The sequence below is a fragment of the Fistularia commersonii genome, unplaced genomic scaffold, assembly GCF_037954325.1.
Source record: "Fistularia commersonii isolate RoL2024-O1a breed Wild unplaced genomic scaffold, RoL_Fcom_v1.0 HiC_scaffold_38, whole genome shotgun sequence".
In the NCBI taxonomy this organism is placed as follows: Eukaryota; Metazoa; Chordata; class Actinopteri; order Syngnathiformes; family Fistulariidae; genus Fistularia; species Fistularia commersonii.
Genome location: NW_028233996.1, coordinates 837,885 through 857,560, shown reverse-complemented (window position 1 = coordinate 857,560; position 19,676 = coordinate 837,885).

Below are 19,676 nucleotides of genomic sequence, written 5' to 3'. Positions count from 1 at the left end.
GAATCATATCCTAAACAACATATTTCAACAACAGAAACCAGCTTGATGAAATTCATTAGTTAATTCCACTCCAAATCAAAAACGCTTCAACTCGGTGAGATGAGCAATTTTTGAACGAAATGCTATATCTTTTGAACTTGTGAAGGGATTACACTGAATTTGACATATATTGTGCAGAATCATGTCCTAAACAACATATTTCAACAGTAGAAATCTACTTGATGAAATTCATTAGTTATTGCCACTCCTAATCAAAATTGCTTCAACTCGGTGAGATAAGCACTTTTTGCACGAATGGCTATATCTTTTGATCTTGTCGCTGGATTACACTGAATTTGACATATGTTCTGCAGAATCATGTCCAAAACAACATATTTCAACAGCAGAAACCAGCTTGATTAAATCCATTAGTTATTTCCACTCTCAATCAAAAACGCTTCAACCCGATAAGATAAGTAGTTTTTAAACGAATGGCTATGTCTTTTGTACCTGTGATGAGATCACACTGAATTTGACATATATTGTGCAGAATCATATCACAAAAAACATATTTCAACAGCAGAAACCAATTGATGAAATTCATTAGTTATTTCCACTCCCAAACAAAAACGCTTCAACTCGGTGAGATAAGCATTATTTGCAAGAATGGCTATATCTTTTGATCTTGTTGCTGGATTACACTGAATTTGACATATTTTGTGCAAAATCTTGTCCTAAACAACTTATTTCAACAGCAGGAACCAGCTTGATGAAATTCATTAGTTATTTCCACTCCTAATCAAAAACGCTTAAACTCGGTCTCATAAGCATGTTTTGAACGAATGTCTATAACCTTTGAACCTGTAATGGGCTCACAAGAATTTGTCATATATTGTGCAGAATCATGTCCTAAACAACATATTTCAACAGCTGAAACCAGCTTGATGAAATTCAATAGTTATTTCCGCTCCTAATCAAAAACTCTTCAACTTGGTGAGATAAGCAATTTTTGAACGAATGGCTATATCTTTTGAACCTGTGATGGGATTTCACTGAATTTGACATATATTGTGCAGAATCATGTCCTAAACAACATATTTCAACAGCAGAAACCAGTTTGATGAAATTCATTAGTTATTTCCACTCCGAATCAAAAACGCTTCAACTCGGTGAGATAAGCACTTTTTATCGAATAGCTATATCTTTTGAACTTGTAGCTGGATTACACTGAATTTGACATGTGTTTTGAAGAATCATGTCCTAAACAACATATTTCAACAGCAGTAACCAGCTTGATGAAATCCATCGGTTATTTCCACTCCTAATCAAAAACGCTTCAACCCGATAAGATAAGGAGTTTTTGAACGAATGGCTATATCTTTTGAACCTGTGTTGTGATTACACTAAATTTGACATATATTGTGCAGAATCATATCCTAAAAACATATTTCAACAGCAGAAACCAGCTTGATGAAATTCATTGGTTATTTCCACTCCGAATCAAAAACGCTTGAACTCGGTGAGATAAGCATTTTTTGAACGAATGGCTATATCTTTTGAACCTATGAAGGGATTACACTGAAGTTGACATATATTGTGCAGAATCATGTCCTGAACAACATATTTAGACAGCAGAAAGCATCTTGATTCTTTCATTAGTTATTTCCACTGCGAATCATAAACGCTTCAACTCGATGACATAAGCACTTTTTGATCGAATGGCTATATCTTTTGAACTTGTGTCTGGATTACACTAAATTTGATATATATTGTGCAGAATCACTTCCTAAACAACATATTTCAACAGCAGAAACCTGCTTGACGAAATCCATCATTTATTTCCACTCCTAATCAAAAACGCTTCAACCCGATAAGATAAGCAGTTTTTGAACGAATGGCTATATCTTTTGAACCTGTGATGTGATTACACTAAATTTGACATATATTGTGCAGAATCATATCCTAAACAACATATTTCAACAGCAGAAACCAGCTTGATGAAATTTACCTGTTAATTCAACTCTGAATAAAAAACACTTCAACTCGGTGAGATAAGTACTTTTTGAACGAATGGCTATATCTTTTGAACCTGTTAAGGGATTACACTGAATTTGACATATGTTGTGCAGAACCATATCCTAAACAACATATTTCAACAGCAGAAACCAGCTTGATGAAATTCATTAGTTATTTCCACTCCTAATCAAAATCGCTTCAAATCGGTAAGATAAGTACTTTTGGAACGAATGGCGACATCTTTTGAACCTGTGATGTGATTACACTGAATTTGACATATATTGTGCAGAATCATATCCTAAAAAACATATTTCAACAGCAGAAACCAGCTTGACGTAATTCATTGGTTATTTCCAATACTAATCAAAAACTCTTCAACTTGGTGACATAAGTACTTTTTGGACGAATGGCTATATCCTTTGAACCTGTAATGGGATTTCACTAAATTTGACAAACATTGTGCAGAATCATGTCCTAAAAAACATATTTCAACAGCAGAAACCAGCTTGATGAAATTCAAAAGTTATTTCCACTCCTAATCAAAAACGCTTCAACCCGGTGAGATAAGTACTTTTTGAACGAAAGGCTATATCTTTTTAACTTGTGAAGGGATTACACTGAATTTGACATATATTGTCTGGAATCATTTCCTAAATAACATATTTCAACAGCAGAAACCAGCTTGATGAAATTCATTAGTTATTTCCAATACTAATCAAAAACTCTTCAACTCGGTGAGATAAGTACTTTTTGAACGAATGGCTATATCTTTTGAACTTGTAAAGGGATTACACTGAATTTGACATATATTGTGCAGAATTATGTCATAAAAAAACATATTTCAACAGCAGAAACCAGCTTGATAATATCCCTTAGTTATTTCCACTCCTAATCAAAAACGCTTCAACTCGGTCTCATAAGCACGTTTTGAACGGATGGCTATATCCTTTCAACCTGTAATGGGCTCACAAGAATTTGACGTATATTGTGCAGAATCATGTCCTAAACAACATATTTCAACAGCAGAAACCAGCTTGATGAAATTCAATAGTTATTTCCGCTCCTAATCAAAAACTCTTCAACTTGGTGAGATAAGCAATTTTTGAACGAATGGCTATATCTTTTGAACCTGTGATGGGATTTCACTGAATTTGACATATATTGTGCAGAATCATGTCCTAAAGAACATATTTCAACAGCAGAAACCAGCTTGATGAAATTCAAAAGTTATTTCCACTCCTAATCAAAAACGCTTCAACTCGGTGAGATAAGCACTTTTTGAACGAATGGCTATATCTTTTGAACTTGTGAAGGGATTACACTGAATTTGACATATATTGTGCAGAATCATGTCCTAAACAACATATTTCAACAGCAGAAACCAGCTTGATGAAATTCATTAGTTATTTCCACTCCTAATCACAAACGCCTAAACTCGGTGAGATAAGTCCTTTTTGAACGAATGGCTATATCCTTTGAACCTGTAATGGGATCACACTGACTTTGACATATATTGTGCAGAATCATATCCTAAACAACATATTTCAACAGCAGAAACCAGCTTGATGAAATTCATTAGTTATTTCCACTCAGAATCAAAAATGCTTCAACTCGGTGAGATAAGGCCTTTTTGAACGAATGGCTATATCCTTTGAACCTGTAATGGGATCACACTGACTTTGACAAATATTGTGCAGAATCATATCCTAAACAACATATTTCAACAGCAGAAACCAGCTTGATGAAATTCATTAGTTATTTCCACTCCTAATCAAAAATGCTTCAACTCGGTGAGATAAGCACTTTTTGAACGAATGGCTATATCTTTTGAACTTGTGAAGGGATTACACTGAATTTGACATATATTGTGCAGAATCATGTCCTAAAGAACATATTTCAACAGTAGAAATCTACTTGATGAAATTCATTAGTTATTGCCACTCCTAATCAAAATTGCTTCAACTCGGTGAGATAAGCACTTTTTGCACGAATGGCTATATCTTTTGATCTTGTCGCTGGATTACACTGAATTTGACATGTGTTCTGCAGAATCATGTCCAAAACAACATATTTCAACAGCAGAAACCAGCGTGATGAAATTCAAAAGTTATTGCCACTCCTAATCAGAAACGTCTCAACTCGGTGAGATAAGCACTTTTTTCACGAATGGCTATATCTTTTGATCTTATCGCTGGATTACACTTAATTTGACATGTGTTTTGCAAAATCATGTCCTAAACAACATATTTCAACAGCAGAAACCAGCTTGACGAAATCCATCAGTTATTTCCACTCCTAATCAAAAACGCTTCAACCCGATAAGATAAGCAGTTTTTGAACGAATGGCTATATCTTTTGAACCTGTGATGTGATTACACTAAATTTGACATATATTGTTCAGAATCATATCCTAAAAAACATATTTCAACAGCAGAAACGAGCTTGATGAAATTCATTGGTTATTTCCACTCCGAATCAAAAACGCCTCAACTCGGTCAGATAAGTTCTTTTGGAACGACTGGCGATTTCTTTTGAACCTATGAAGGGATTACACTGAATTGGACATATATTGTGCAGAATCATGTTCTAAACAACATATTTCAACAACAGAAACCAGCTTGATGAAATTCAAAAGTTATTTCCACTCCTAATCAAAAACGCTTCAACTCGGTGAGATAAGCACTTTTTGAACGAATGGCTATATCTTTTGAACTTGGGAAGGGATTACACTGAATTTGACATATATTGTGCAGAATCATGTCCTAAACAACATATTTCAACAGTAGAAATCTACTTGATGAAATTCATTAGTTATTGCCACTCCTAATCAAAATTGCTTCAACTCGGTGAGATAAGCACTTTTTGCACGAATGGCTATATCGTTTGATCTTGTCGCTGGATTACACTGAATTTGACATGTGTTCTGCAGAATCATGTCCTAAACAACATATTTCAACAGCAGAAACCAGCTTGATTAAATCCATTAGTTATTTCCACTCTCAATCAAAAACGCTTCAACTCGATAAGATAAGCAGTTTTTGAACGAATGGCTATGTCTTTTGAACCTGTAATGTGATTACACTAAATTTGACATATATATTGCAGAATCATATCTTAAAAAACATATTTCAAGAGCAGAAACCAGCTTGATGAAATTCATTGATTATTTCCACTCCGAATCCAAAAACGCATCAACTCGGTGAGATAAGTACTTTTTGAACGAATGGCGATATCTTTTGAACCTATGAAGGGATTACACTGAATTTGACATATATTGTGCAGAATTATGTCCTAAACAACATATTTCAACAGCAGAAACCAGCGTGATGAAATTCAAAAGTTATTTCCACTCCTAATCAAAAACACTTCAACACGGTGATATAAGTACTTCTTGAACGAATGGCTATATCTTTTGAACTTGTGAAGGGGTTACACTTAATTTGACATATATTGTGCAGAATCATATCCTAAACAACATATTTCAACAGCAGAAACCAGCTTGATGAAATTTACCTGTTAATTCAACTCTGAATAAAAAACACTTCAACTCGGTGAGATAAGTACTTTTTGAACGAATGGCTATATCTTTTGAACCTGTGATGGGATTACACTGAATCTGACATATGTTGTGCAGAATCATATCCTAAACAACATATTTCAACAGCAGAAACCAGCTTGATGAAATTCATTAGTTATTTCCACTCCTAATCAAAATCGCTTCAAATCGGTAAGATAAGTACTTTTTGAACGAATGGCGACATCTTTTGAACCTGTTATGTGATTACACTGAATTTGACATATATTGTGCAGAATCATATCCTAAAAAACATATTTCAACAGCAGAAACCAGCTTGACGTAATTCATTGGTTATTTCCAATACTAATCAAAAACTCTTCAACTTGGTGACATAAGTACTTTTTTGACGAATGGCTATATCCTTTGAACCTGTAATGGGATTTCACTAAATTTGACAAACATTGTGCAGAATCATGTCCTAAAAAACATATTTCAACAGCAGAAACCAGCTTGATGAAATTCAAAAGTTATTTCCACTCCTAATCAAAAACGCTTCAACCCGGTGAGATAAGTACTTTTTGAACGAAAGGCTATATCTTTTTAACTTGTGAAGGGATTACACTGAATTTGACATATATTGTCCGGAATCATTTCCTAAATAACATATTTCAACAGCAGAAACCAGCTTGATGAAATTCATTAGTTATTTCCAATACTAATCAAAAACTCTTCAACTTGGTGAGATAAGCAATTTTTGAACGAATGGCTATATTTTTTGAACCTGTGATGGGATTTCACTGAATTTGACATATATTGTGCAGAATCTTGTCCTAAACAACATATTTCAACAGCAGAAACCAGCTTGATGAAATTCATTAGTTATTTCCACTCCGAATCAAAAACGCTTCAACTCGGTGAGATAAGTACTTTTTGAACGAATGGCTATATCTTTTGAACTTGTGAAGGGATTACACTTAGATTGACATATATTGTGCAGAATTATGTTATAAAAAACATATTTCAACAGCAGAAACCAGCTTGATAATATCCCTTAGTTATTTCCACTCCTAATCAAAAACGCTTCAACTCGGTCTCATAAGGACGTTTTGAACGGATGGCTATATCCTTTCAACCTGTAATGGGCTCACAAGAATTTGACGTATATTGTGCAGAATCATGTCCTAAAGAACATATTTCAACAGCAGAAACCAGCTTGATGAAATTCATTGGTTATTTCCACTCCTAATCAAAAACGCTTCAACTCGGTGAGATAAGCACTTTTTGAACGAATGGCTATATCCTTTGAACCTGTAATGGGATCACACTGACTTTGACATATATTGTGCAGAATCATATCCTGAACAACATATTTCAACAGCAGAAACCAGCTTGATGAAATTCATTAGTTATTTCCACTCCTAATCAAAAATGCTTCAACTCGGTGAGATAAGCACTTTTTGAACGAATGGCTATATCTTTTGAACTTGTGAAGGGATTACACTGAATTTGACATATATTGTGCAGAATCATGTCCTAAACAACATATTTCAACAGTAGAAATCTACTTGATGAAATTCATTAGTTATTGCCACTCCTAATCAAAATTGCTTCAACTCGGTGAGATAAGCACTTTTTGCACGAATGGCTATATCTTTTGATCTTGTCGCTGGATTACACTGAATTTGACATGTGTTCTGCAGAATCATGTCCTAAACAACATATTTCAACAGCAGAAACCAGCGTGATGAAATTCAAAAGTTATTGCCACTCCTAATCAGAAACGTCTCAACTCGGTGAGATAAGCACTTTTTTCACGAATGGCTATATCTTTTGATCTTATCGCTGGATTACACTTAATTTGACATGTGTTTTGCAAAATCATGTCCTAAACAACATATTTCAACAGCAGAAACCAGCTTGACGAAATCCATCAGTTATTTCCACTCCTAATCAAAAACGCTTCAACCCGATAAGATAAGCAGTTTTTGAACGAATGGCTATATCTTTTGAACCTGTGATGTGATTACACTAAATTTGACATATATTGTTCAGAATCATATCCTAAAAAACATATTTCAACATCAGAAACGAGCTTGATGAAATTCATTGGTTATTTCCACTCCGAATCAAAAACGCCTCAACTCGGTGAGATAAGTTCTTTTGGAACGACTGGCGATATCTTTTGAACCTATAAAGGGATTACACTGAATTGGACATATATTGTGCAGAATCATGTTCTAAACAACATATTTCAACAACAGAAACCAGCTTGATGAAATTCAAAAGTTATTTCCACTCCTAATCAAAAACGCTTCAACTCGGTGAGATAAGCACTTTTTGAACGAATGGCTATATCTTTTGAACTTGGGAAGGGATTACACTGAATTTGACATATATTGTGCAGAATCATGTCCTAAACAACATATTTCAACAGTAGAAATCTACTTGATGAAATTCATTAGTTATTGCCACTCCTAATCAAAATTGCTTCAACTCGGTGAGATAAGCACTTTTTGCACGAATGGCTATATCGTTTGATCTTGTCGCTGGATTACACTGAATTTGACATGTGTTCTGCAGAATCATGTCCTAAACAACATATTTCAACAGCAGAAACCAGCTTGATTAAATCCATTAGTTATTTCCACTCTCAATCAAAAACGCTTCAACTCGATAAGATAAGCAGTTTTTGAACGAATGGCTATGTCTTTTGAACCTGTAATGTGATTACACTAAATTTGACATATATTGTGCAGAATCATATCCTAAAAAACATATTTCAAGAGCAGAAACCAGCTTGATGAAATTCATTGATTATTTCCACTCCGAATCCAAAAACGCATCAACTCGGTGAGATAAGTACTTTTTAAACGAATGGCGATATCTTTTGAACCTATGAAGGGATTACACTGAATTTGACATATATTGTGCAGAATTATGTCCTAAACAACATATTTCAACAGCAGAAACCAGCGTGATGAAATTCAAAAGTTATTTCCACTCCTAATCAAAAACGCTTCAACTCGGTGATATAAGTACTTCTTGAACGAATGGCTATATCTTTTGAACTTGTGAAGGGGTTACACTTAATTTGACATATATTGTGCAGAATTATGTCATAAACAACATATTTCAACAGCAGAAACCAGCTTGATGATAACCATTAGTTATTTTCACTCCGAATCAAAAACGCTTCAACTCGGTGAGATAAGTCCTTTTTGAAAGAATGGCTATATCCTTTGAACCTTTAATGGGATCACACTGAATTATACATATATTGTGCAGAATCATATCCCAAAAAACATATTTCAACAGCAGAAACCAGCTTGATGAAATTCATTAGTTATTTCCACTCCTAAACAAAATCGCTTCAACTCGGTGAGATAAGCATTATTTGCAAGAACGGCTATATCTTTTGATCTTGTTGCTGGATTACACATAATTTGAAATATTTTCTGCAGAATCATGTCCTAAACAACATATTTCAACAGCAGAAACCAGCTTGATGAAATTCATTAGTTATTTCTACTCCGAATCAAAAACGCTCAACTCGGTGAGATAAGCACTTTTTGATCGAATGGCAATATCTTTTGAACTTGTCGCTGGATTATACAGAATTTGACATATTTTGTGCAAAATCTTGTCCTAAACAACATATTTCAACAGCAGGAACCAGCTTGATGAAATTCATTAGTTATATCCACTCCTAATCAAAAACGCTTCAACTCGGTCTCATAAGCGTGTTTTGAACAAATGGCTATATCCTTTGAACCTGTAATGGGCTCACATGAATTTGACATATATTGTGCAGAATCATGTCCTAAACAACATATTTCAACAGCAGAAACCAGCTTGATGAAATTCAATAGTTATTTCCGCTCCTAATCAAAACCTCTTCAACTTGGTGAGATAAGCAATTTTTGAACGAATGGCTATATGTTTTGAACATGTGATGGGATTTCACTGAATTTGACATATATTGTGCAGAATCTTGTCCTAAACAACATATTTCAACAGCAGTAACCAGCTTGATGAAATTCATTAGTTATTTCCACTCCGAATCAAAAACGCTTCAACTCGGTGAGATAAGCACTTTTTGATCGAATGGCTATATCTTTTGAACTTGTCGCTGGATTATACTGAATTTGACATATTTTGTGCAGAATCTTGTCCTAAACAACATATTTCGACAGCGGGAACCAGCTTGATGAAATTCATTAGTTATATCCACTCCTAATCAGAAACACTTTAACTCGGTCTCATGAGCACATTTTGAAAGAATGTCTATATCCTTTGAACCTGTAATGGGCTCACAAGAATTTGACATATATTGTGCAGAATCATGTCCTAAACAACATATTTCAACAGCAGAAACCAGTTTGATGAAATTCATTAGTTATTTCCACTCCGAATTAAAAACGCTTCAACTCGGTGAGATAAGCACTTTTGGATCGAATAGCTATATCTTTTGAACTTGTAGCTGGATTACACTGAATTTGACATGTGTTTTGCAGAATCATGTCCTAAACAACATATTTCAACAGCAGTAACCAGCTTGATGAAATCCATCAGTTATTTCCACTCCTAATCAAAAACGCTTTAACCCGATAAGATAAGGAGTTTTTGAACGAATGGCTATATCTTTGATCCTGTGATGTGATTACACTGAATTTGACATATATTGTGCAGTTTCATATCCTAAAAAACATATTTCAACAGCAGAAACCAGCTTGATGAAATTCATTAGTTATTTCCACTCCTAATCAGAAACGTCTCAACTCGGTGAGTGAAGCACTTTTTGAACGAATGGCTATATCTTTTGGACTTTTGATGGGATATCTCTGAATATGACATATATTGTGCAGAATCTTGACCTAACAACATATTTCAACAGCAGAAACCAGCTTGACGTAATTCATTGGTAATTTCCAATACTAATCAAAAACTCTTCAACTTGCTGACATAAGTACTTTTTGGACGAATGGCTATATCCTTTGAACCTGTAATGGGATTTCACTAAATTTGACAAATATTGTGTAGAATCATGTCCTAAAAAACATATTTCAACAGCAGAAACCAGCTTGATAAAATTTAAAAGTTATTTCCACTCCTAATCAAAAACGCTTCAACCCGGTGAGATAAGTACTTTTTGAACGAATGGCTATATCTTTTTAACTTGTGAAGGGATTACACTGAATTTGACATATATTGTCCAGAATCATGTCCTAAACAACATATTTCAACAGCAGAAACCAGCTTGATGAAATGCATTAGTTATTTCCAATACTAATCAAAAACTCTTCAACTTGGTGAGATAAGCAATTTTTGAACGAATGGCTATATTTTTTGAACCTGTGATGGGATTTCACTGAATTTGACATATATTGTGCAGAATCTTGTCCTAAACAACATATTTCAACAGCAGAAACCAGCTTGATGAAATTCATTAGTTATTTCCACTCCGAATCAAAAACGCTTCAACTCGGTGAGATAAGTACTTTTTGAACGAATGGCTATATCTTTTGAACTTGTGAAGAGATTACACTTAATTTGACATATATTGTGCAGAATTATGTCATAAACAACATATTTCAACAGCAGAAACCAGCTTGATAATATCCCTTAGTTATTTCCACTCCTAATCAAAAACGCTTCAACTCGGTCTCATAAGCACGTTTTGAACGGATGGCTATATCCTTTCAACCTGTAATGGGCTCACAAGAATTTGACGTATATTGTGCAGAATCATGTCCTAAACAACATATTTCAACAGCAGAAACCAGCTTGATGAAATTCAATAGTTATTTCCGCTCCTAATCAAAAACGCTTCAACTCGGTGAGATAAGTACTTTTTGAACGAATGGCTATATCTTTTGAACTTGTGAAGGGATTACACTGAATTTGAAATATATTGTCCAGAATCATGTCCTAAACAACAAATTTCAAGAGCAGAAACCAGCCTGATGAAATTCAAAAGTTATTTCCAATATTAATCAAAAACTCTTCAACTTGGTGAGATAAGCAATTTTTGAACGAATGGCTATATTTTTTGAACCTGTGATGGGATTTCACTGAATTTGACATATATTGTGCAGAATCTTGTCCTAGACAACATATTTCAACAGCAGAAACCAGCTTGATGAAATTCATTAGTTATTTCCACTCCGAATCAAAAATGCTTCAACTCGGTGAGATAAGCAGTTTTTGATCGAATGGCTATATCTTTTGAACTTGTCACTGGATTATACTGAATTTGACATATTTTGTGCAGAATCTTGTCCTAAACAACATATTTCAACAGCGGGAACCAGCTTGATGAAATTCATTAGTTATTTCCACTCCTAATCAGAAACGTCTAAACTCGGTGAGATAAGCACTTTTTTCACGAATGGCTATATATTTTGATCTTATCGCTGGATTACACTTAATTTGACATATGTTTTGCAGAATCATGTCCTAAACAACATATTTCAACAGCAGAAACCAGCTTGACGAAATCCATCAGTTATTTCCACTCCTAATCAAAAACGCTTCAACCCGATAAGATAAGCAGTTTTTGAACGAATGGCTATATCTTTTGAACCTGTGATGTGATTACACTAAATTTGACATATATTGTTCAGAATCATATCCTAAAAAACATATTTCAACAGCAGAAACCAGCTTGATGAAATTCATTGGTTATTTCCACTCCGAATCAAAAACGCCTCAATTCGGTGAGATAAGTTCTTTTGGAACGACTGGCGATTTCTTTTGAACCTATGAAGGGATTACACTGAATTGGACATATATTGTGCAGAATCATGTTCTAAACAACATATTTCAACAGCAAAAACCAGTTTGATGAAATTCATGAGTTATTTCCACTCCGAATCAAAAACGCTTCAACTCGGTGAGATAAGCACTTTTTGAACGAATGGCTATATCTTTTGAACTTGTGAAGGGATTACACTGAATTTGACATATATTGTGCATAATCATGTCCTAAACAACATATTTCAACAGCAGAAACCAGCTTGATGAAATTCAATAGTTATTTCCACTCCTAATCAAAAACGCTTCAACTCGGTGAGATAAGTCGTTTTTGAACGAATGGCTATATCCTTTGAACCTGTAATGGGATCACACTGACTTTGACATATATTGTGCAGAATCATATCCTAAACAACATATTTCAACAGCAGAAACCAGCTTGATGAAATTCATTAGTTAATTTCACTCCTAATCAAAAATGCTTCAACTCGGTGAGATGAGCAATTTTTGAACGAAATGCTATATCTTTTGAACTTGTGAAGGGATTACACTGAATTTGACATATATTGTGCAGAATCATGTCCTAAACAACATATTTCAACAGTAGAAATCTACTTGATGAAATTCATTAGTTATTGCCACTCCTAATCAAAATTGCTTCAACTCGGTGAGATAAACACTTTTTGCACGAATGGCTATATCTTTTGATCTTGTCGCTGGATTATACTTAATTTGACATGTGTTCTGCAGAATCATGTCCAAAACAACATATTTCAACGGCAGAAACCAGCTTGATTAAATCCATTAGTTAATTCCACTCTCAATCAAAAACACTTCAACCCGATAAGATAAGTAGTTTTTGAACGAATGGCTATGTCTTTTGTACCTGTGATGTGATTACACTTAATTGGACATATATTGTGCAGAATCATATCCCAAAAAAACATATTTCAACAGCAGTAACCAGCTTGATGAAATTCAAAAGTTATTTCCACTCCTAATCAAAAACGCTTCAACTCGGTGAGATAAGTCAATTTTGAAAGAATGGTTATATCCTTTGAACCTTTAATGGGATCACACTGAATTTGACATATATTGTGCAGAATCATATCACAAAAAACATATTTCAACAGCAGAAACCAATTGATGAAATTCATTAGTTATTTCCACTCCTAAACAAAAACGCTTCAACTCGGTGAGATAAGCATTATTTGCAAGAATGGCTATATCTTTTGATCTTGTTGCTGGATTACACTGAATTTGAAATATTTTCTGCAGAATCATGTCCTAAACAACATATTTCAACAGCAGAAACCAGCTTGATGAAATTCATTAGTTATTTCTACTCCGAATCAAAAACGCTCAACTCGGTGAGATAAGCACTTTTTGATCGAATGGCAATATCTTTTGAACTTGTCGCTGGATTGTACTGAATTTGACATATTTTGTGCAAAATCTTGTCCTAAACAACTTATTTCAACAGCAGCAACCAGCTTGATGAAATTCATTAGTTATATCCACTCCTAATCAAAAACGCTTCAACTCGGTCTCATAAGCATGTTTTGAACGAATGGCTATATCCTTTGAACCTGTAATGGGCTCACAATAATTTGACATATATTGTGCAGAATCATGTCCCAAACAACATATTTCAACAGCAGAAACCAGTTTGATGAAATTCATTAGTTATTTCCAATACTAATCAAAAACTCTTCAACTTGGTGAGATAAGCAATTTTTGAACGAATGGCTATATTTTTTGAACCTGTGATGGGATTTCACTGAATTTGACATATATTTTGCAGAATCTTGTCCTAAACAACATATTTCAACAGCAGAAACCAGCTTGATGAAATTCATTAGTTATTTGCACTCCGAATCAAAAACGCTTCAACTCGGTGAGATAAGTACTTTTTGAATGAATGGCTATATCTTTTGAACTTGTGAAGGGATTACACTTAATTTGACATATATTGTGCAGAATTATGTCATAAACAACATATTTCAACAGCAGAAACCAGCTTGATAATATCCATTAGTTATTTCCACTCCTAATCAAAAACGCTTCAACTCGGTCTCATAAGCACGTTTTGAACGGATGGCTATATCCTTTCAACCTGTAATGGGCTCACAAGAATTTGACGTATATTGTGCAGAATCATGTCCTAAACAACATATTTCAACAGCAGAAACCAGCTTGATGAAATTCAATAGTTATTTCCGCTCCTAATCAAAAACTCTTCAACTTGGTGAGATAAGCAATTTTTGAACGAATGGCTATATCTTTTGAACCTGTGATGGGATTTCACTGAATTTGACATATATTGTGCAGAATCATGTCCTAAAGAACATATTTCAACAGCAGAAACGAGCTTGATGAAATTCTTTGGTTATTTCCACTCCGAATCAAAAACGCCTCAACTCGGTCAGATAAGTTCTTTTGGAACGACTGGCGATTTCTTTTGAACCTATGAAGGGATTACACTGAATTGGACATATATTGTGCAGAATCATGTTCTAAACAACATATTTCAACAGCAGAAACCAGCTTGATGAAATTCAAAAGTTATTTCCACTCCTAATTAAAAACGCTTCAACTCGGTGAGATAAGCACTTTTTGAACGAATGGCTATATCTTTTGAACTTGTGAAGGGATTACACTTAATTTGACATATATTTTGCAGAATCATGTCCTAAACAACATATTTCAACAGCAGAAACCAGCTTGATGAAATTCATTAGTTATTTCCACTCCTAATCAAAAATGCTTCAACCCGATAAGATAAGCTTTTTTTGAACGAATGGCTATATCTTTTGAACTTGTGAAGGGGTTACACTTAATTTGACATATATTGTGCAGAATTATGTCATAATTAACATATTTCAACAGCAGAAACCAGCTTGATGATATCCCTTAGTTATTTCCACTCCGAATCAAAAACGCTTCAACTCGGTGAGATAAGTCCTTTTTGAAAGAATGGCTATATCCTTTGAACCTTTAATGGGATCACACTGAATTATACATATATTGTGCAGAATCATATCCCAAAAAACATATTTCAACAGCAGAAACCAGCTTGATGAAATCCATTAGTTATTTCCACTCCTATTCAAAAACGCTTCAAATCGGTGAGATAAGCACTTTTTTAATCGAAAACGCTTCAACCCGATAAGATAAGCACTTTTTGAACGAATGGCTATATCTTTTGATCTTGTCGCTGGATTACACTGAATTTGACATATTTTGTGCAAAATCATGTTCTAAACAACATAATTCAACGGCAAAAACCAGCTTGATGAAATCCATTAGGTATTTCCACTCCTAATCAAAAACGCGTCAACTAGGTGAGAGAAGCACTTTTTGAACAAATGGCTATATCTTTTGAACATGTACCTGGATGCCACTGAATTTGACATACATTGTGCAGAATCATGTCCTAAACAACATATATCAACAGCAGAAACCAGCATGATGAAATTCATTAGTTATTTCCACTCCAACTCAAAAAAGATTTAACCTCGGGAAGATAAGCACTTTTTAACCTTATGGCTATATCTTTTGAACTTGTAGCTGGATTACACTGAATTTGACATATAATGTGCAGAATCATGTCCTAAACAAGATATTTCAACGGCAGAAACAAGCTTGATGAAATTCATTAGTTATTTCCACTCCTAATCAAAAACGCTTCAACTCGGTGAGATAAGTACTTTTTGAACGAAAGGCTTTATCTTTTGATCTTGACGCTGGATTACACTGAATTTGACATATTTTTTATAGAATCATGTCCTAAACAACATATTTCAACAGCAGAAACCAGCTTGATGAAATTCATTAGTTATTTCCTCTCCTAATCAAAAACGCTTCAACCCGATAAGATAAACAGTTTTTGAATGAATGGCTATATCTTTTGAACCTGTGATGGGATTACACTGAATTTGACATATTTTGTGCAGAATCATGTCCTAAAAAACATATTTCAACAGTAGAAACCAGCTCGATGAAATTCATTAGTTATTTCCACTCCTAATCAAAAACGCTTCAACTCAGTGAGATGAAGACTTTTTGAACGAATGGCGATATGTTTTTAACTTGTAATGGGATTACACTGAATTTGACATATATTGTGTAGGATCATGTCCTAAACAACATATATCAACAGCAAAAACCAGCATATTGAAATTCATTAGTTATTTCCACTCCAACTCAAAAACGCTTCAACTCGGTGAGATAAGCAGTTTTTGAACGAATGGCTATATCTTTTGATCTTGTCGCTGGATTATACTGATATTGACATATATTGTGCAGAATCATGTCCTAAACAACATATATCAACAGCAAAAACCAGCATATTGAAATTCATTAGTTATTTCCACTCCAACTCAAAAACGCTTATACTCGGTGACATAAGCAGTTTTTGAACGAATGGCTAAATCTTTTGAACATGTGATGGGATCACACTGAATTTGACATATATTTTTCAGAATCATGTCCTAAACAACATATATCAACAGCAAAAACCAGCTTGATGGAATTCATGAGTTATTTCCACTCCAAATCAAAAACGCTTCAACTCCGTGAGATAAGCACTTTTTGCACGAATGGCTATATCTTTTGATCTTGTCGCTGGATTACACTGAATTTGAAATATTTAGTGCAAAATCATGTCCTAAACAACATATTTCAACAGCAGAAACCAGTTTGTTGAAATCCATTAGTTGTTTCCAATCCTAATCAAAAACGCTTCAACTCGGTGAGATAAGTCCTTTTTGAACCAAGGGCTATATCTTTTGAACTTGTCATGGGATCCCACTGAATTTGACATATATTGTGCAGAATCATGTCCTAAACAAGATATTTCAACGGCAGAAACAAGCTTGATGAAATTCATTAGTTATTTCCACTCCTAATCAAAAACGCTTCAACTCGGTGAGATAAGTACTTTTTGAACGAAAGGCTTCATCTTTTGATCTTGACGCTGGATAACACTGAATTTGACATATTTTGTGCAGAATCATGTCCTAAAAAACATATTTCAACAGCAGAAACCAGCTTGATGAAATTCATTAGTTATTTCCACTCCTAATCAAAAACGCTTCAACTCGGTGAGAAAAGCACTTTTTGAACGAATGGCTATAAATTTTGATCCTGTAGCTGGGTTACACTGAATTTGACATATATATTGCAGAATCATGTCCTAAACAACATATTTCAACAGTAGAAACCAGCTCGATGAAATTAATTTGTTATTTTCACTCCTAATCAAAAACGCTTCAACTCGGTGAGATGAAGACTTTTTGAATGAATGGCTATATGTTTTTAACATGTGATGGGATTACACTGAAATTGACATATATCGTGCAGAATCATGTCCTAGACAACATATATCAACAGCAGAAACCAGCTTGATGAAATTCATTAGTTATTTCCACTCCAACTCAAAAACAATTTAACTCGATAAGATAAGCAGTTTTTGACCTTATAGATATATCTTTTTAACTTGTAGCTGGATAACACTGAAGTTGACATATATTGTGCAGAATCATTTTCTAAACAACATATTTCAACAGGAGAAACCAGCTTGATGAAAATCATTAGTTATGTCCATCCCTAATAAAAACGCTTCAACTCGGTGAGATAAGCACTTTTTTAACGAATGGCTATATCTTTTGAACTTGTAGCTGGATTACACTGAATTTGACATTAATTGTGCAGAATCATTTTCAAAACAACATATTTCAACAGGAGAAACCAGCTTGATGAAATTCATTAGTTATTTCCATCCCTAATAAAAAACGCTTCAACTCGGTGAGAGAAGCACTTTCTGAACGAATGGCTATATATTTTGATCCTGTAGCTGGGTTTCACTGAATTTGACATATATATTGCAGAATCATGTCCTAAACAACATATTTCAAAAGCAGAAACCAGCTTGATGAAATTCATTAGTTATTTTCACTCTTAATCAAAAAACGCTTCAACCCGATAAGATACTCACTCTTTGAACGAATGGCTATATCTTTTGAACCTGTGATGTGATTACACTAAATTTGACATATATTGTGTAAAATCATGTCCTAAACAACATATATCAACAGTAAAAACCAGCAAATTGAAATTCATTAGTTATTTCCACTCCAACTAAAAAACGCTTCAACTCGGTGAGATAAGCAGTTTTTGAACGAATGGCTATATCTTTTGATCTTTTCGCTGGATTACACTGAATTTGACATATATTGTGCAGAATCATGTCCTATATAACATATTTCAACAGCAGAAACCAGCTTGATGAAATCCATTAGTTTTTTCCACTCCTAATCAAAAACGCTTCAACTCGGTTAGATAAGACGTTTTTGAACGAATGGCTATATCTTTTGAACATGTGATGGGTTTAAGCTGAATTTGACATATTTTTTGCAGAATCATGTCCTAAACAACATATTTCAACAGCAGAAACCAGATTAATGAAATTCATTAGTTATTTCCACTCCTAATCAATAACGCTTCAACTCGTTGAGAAAAGCACTTTTTTAACGAATGGGTATATCTTTTGAAAATGTACCTGGATTACACTGAATTTGACATAAATTGTACAAAATCTTGTCCTAAACAACATATTTCAACCCGAAAAGATAAACACTTTTTGAACGAATGGCTATATATTTTGATCTTGACGCTGGATTACACTGAATTTGACATATTTTGTGCAGAATCATGTCCTAAAAAACATATTTCAACAGCAGAAACCAGCTTGATGAAATTCATTAGTTATTTCCTCTACTAGTCAAAAACGCTTCAAGTCAGTGATATAAGAACTTTTTGAACGAATGGCTATATCTTTTGAATTTGTAGCTGGATTACACTGATTTTGACATATATTGTGCAGAATCATGTCCTAAATAACATATATCAACAGCAGAAACCAGCATGAATAAATTTATTAGTTATTTCCACTCCAATTTAAAAACAATTTAACCCGGTAAGATAAGCACTTTTTGACCTTAAGGCTATATCTTTTGATTTTGACGCTGGATTACACTGAATTTGACATATTTTGTGTAGAATCATGTGCTAAACAACATATTTCAACAGCAGAAACCAGCTTGATTAAATTCATTAGTTATTTCCACTCCGAATCAAATACGCTTTAAGTCGGTGAGATCTAGACTTTTTGAACGAATGGCTATATCTTTTGAACTTGTAGCTGGATTACACTGAATTTGACATATATTGTGCAAAATCATGTCCTAAACAACACATATCAACAGCAAAAACCAGCATATTGCAAATCATTAGTAATTTCCACTCCAACTCAAAAACGCTTCAACTCGGTGTGATAAGCACTTTTTGAACGAATGGCTATATCTTTTGATCTTGTCGCTGGATTACACTGAATTTGACATATATTGTG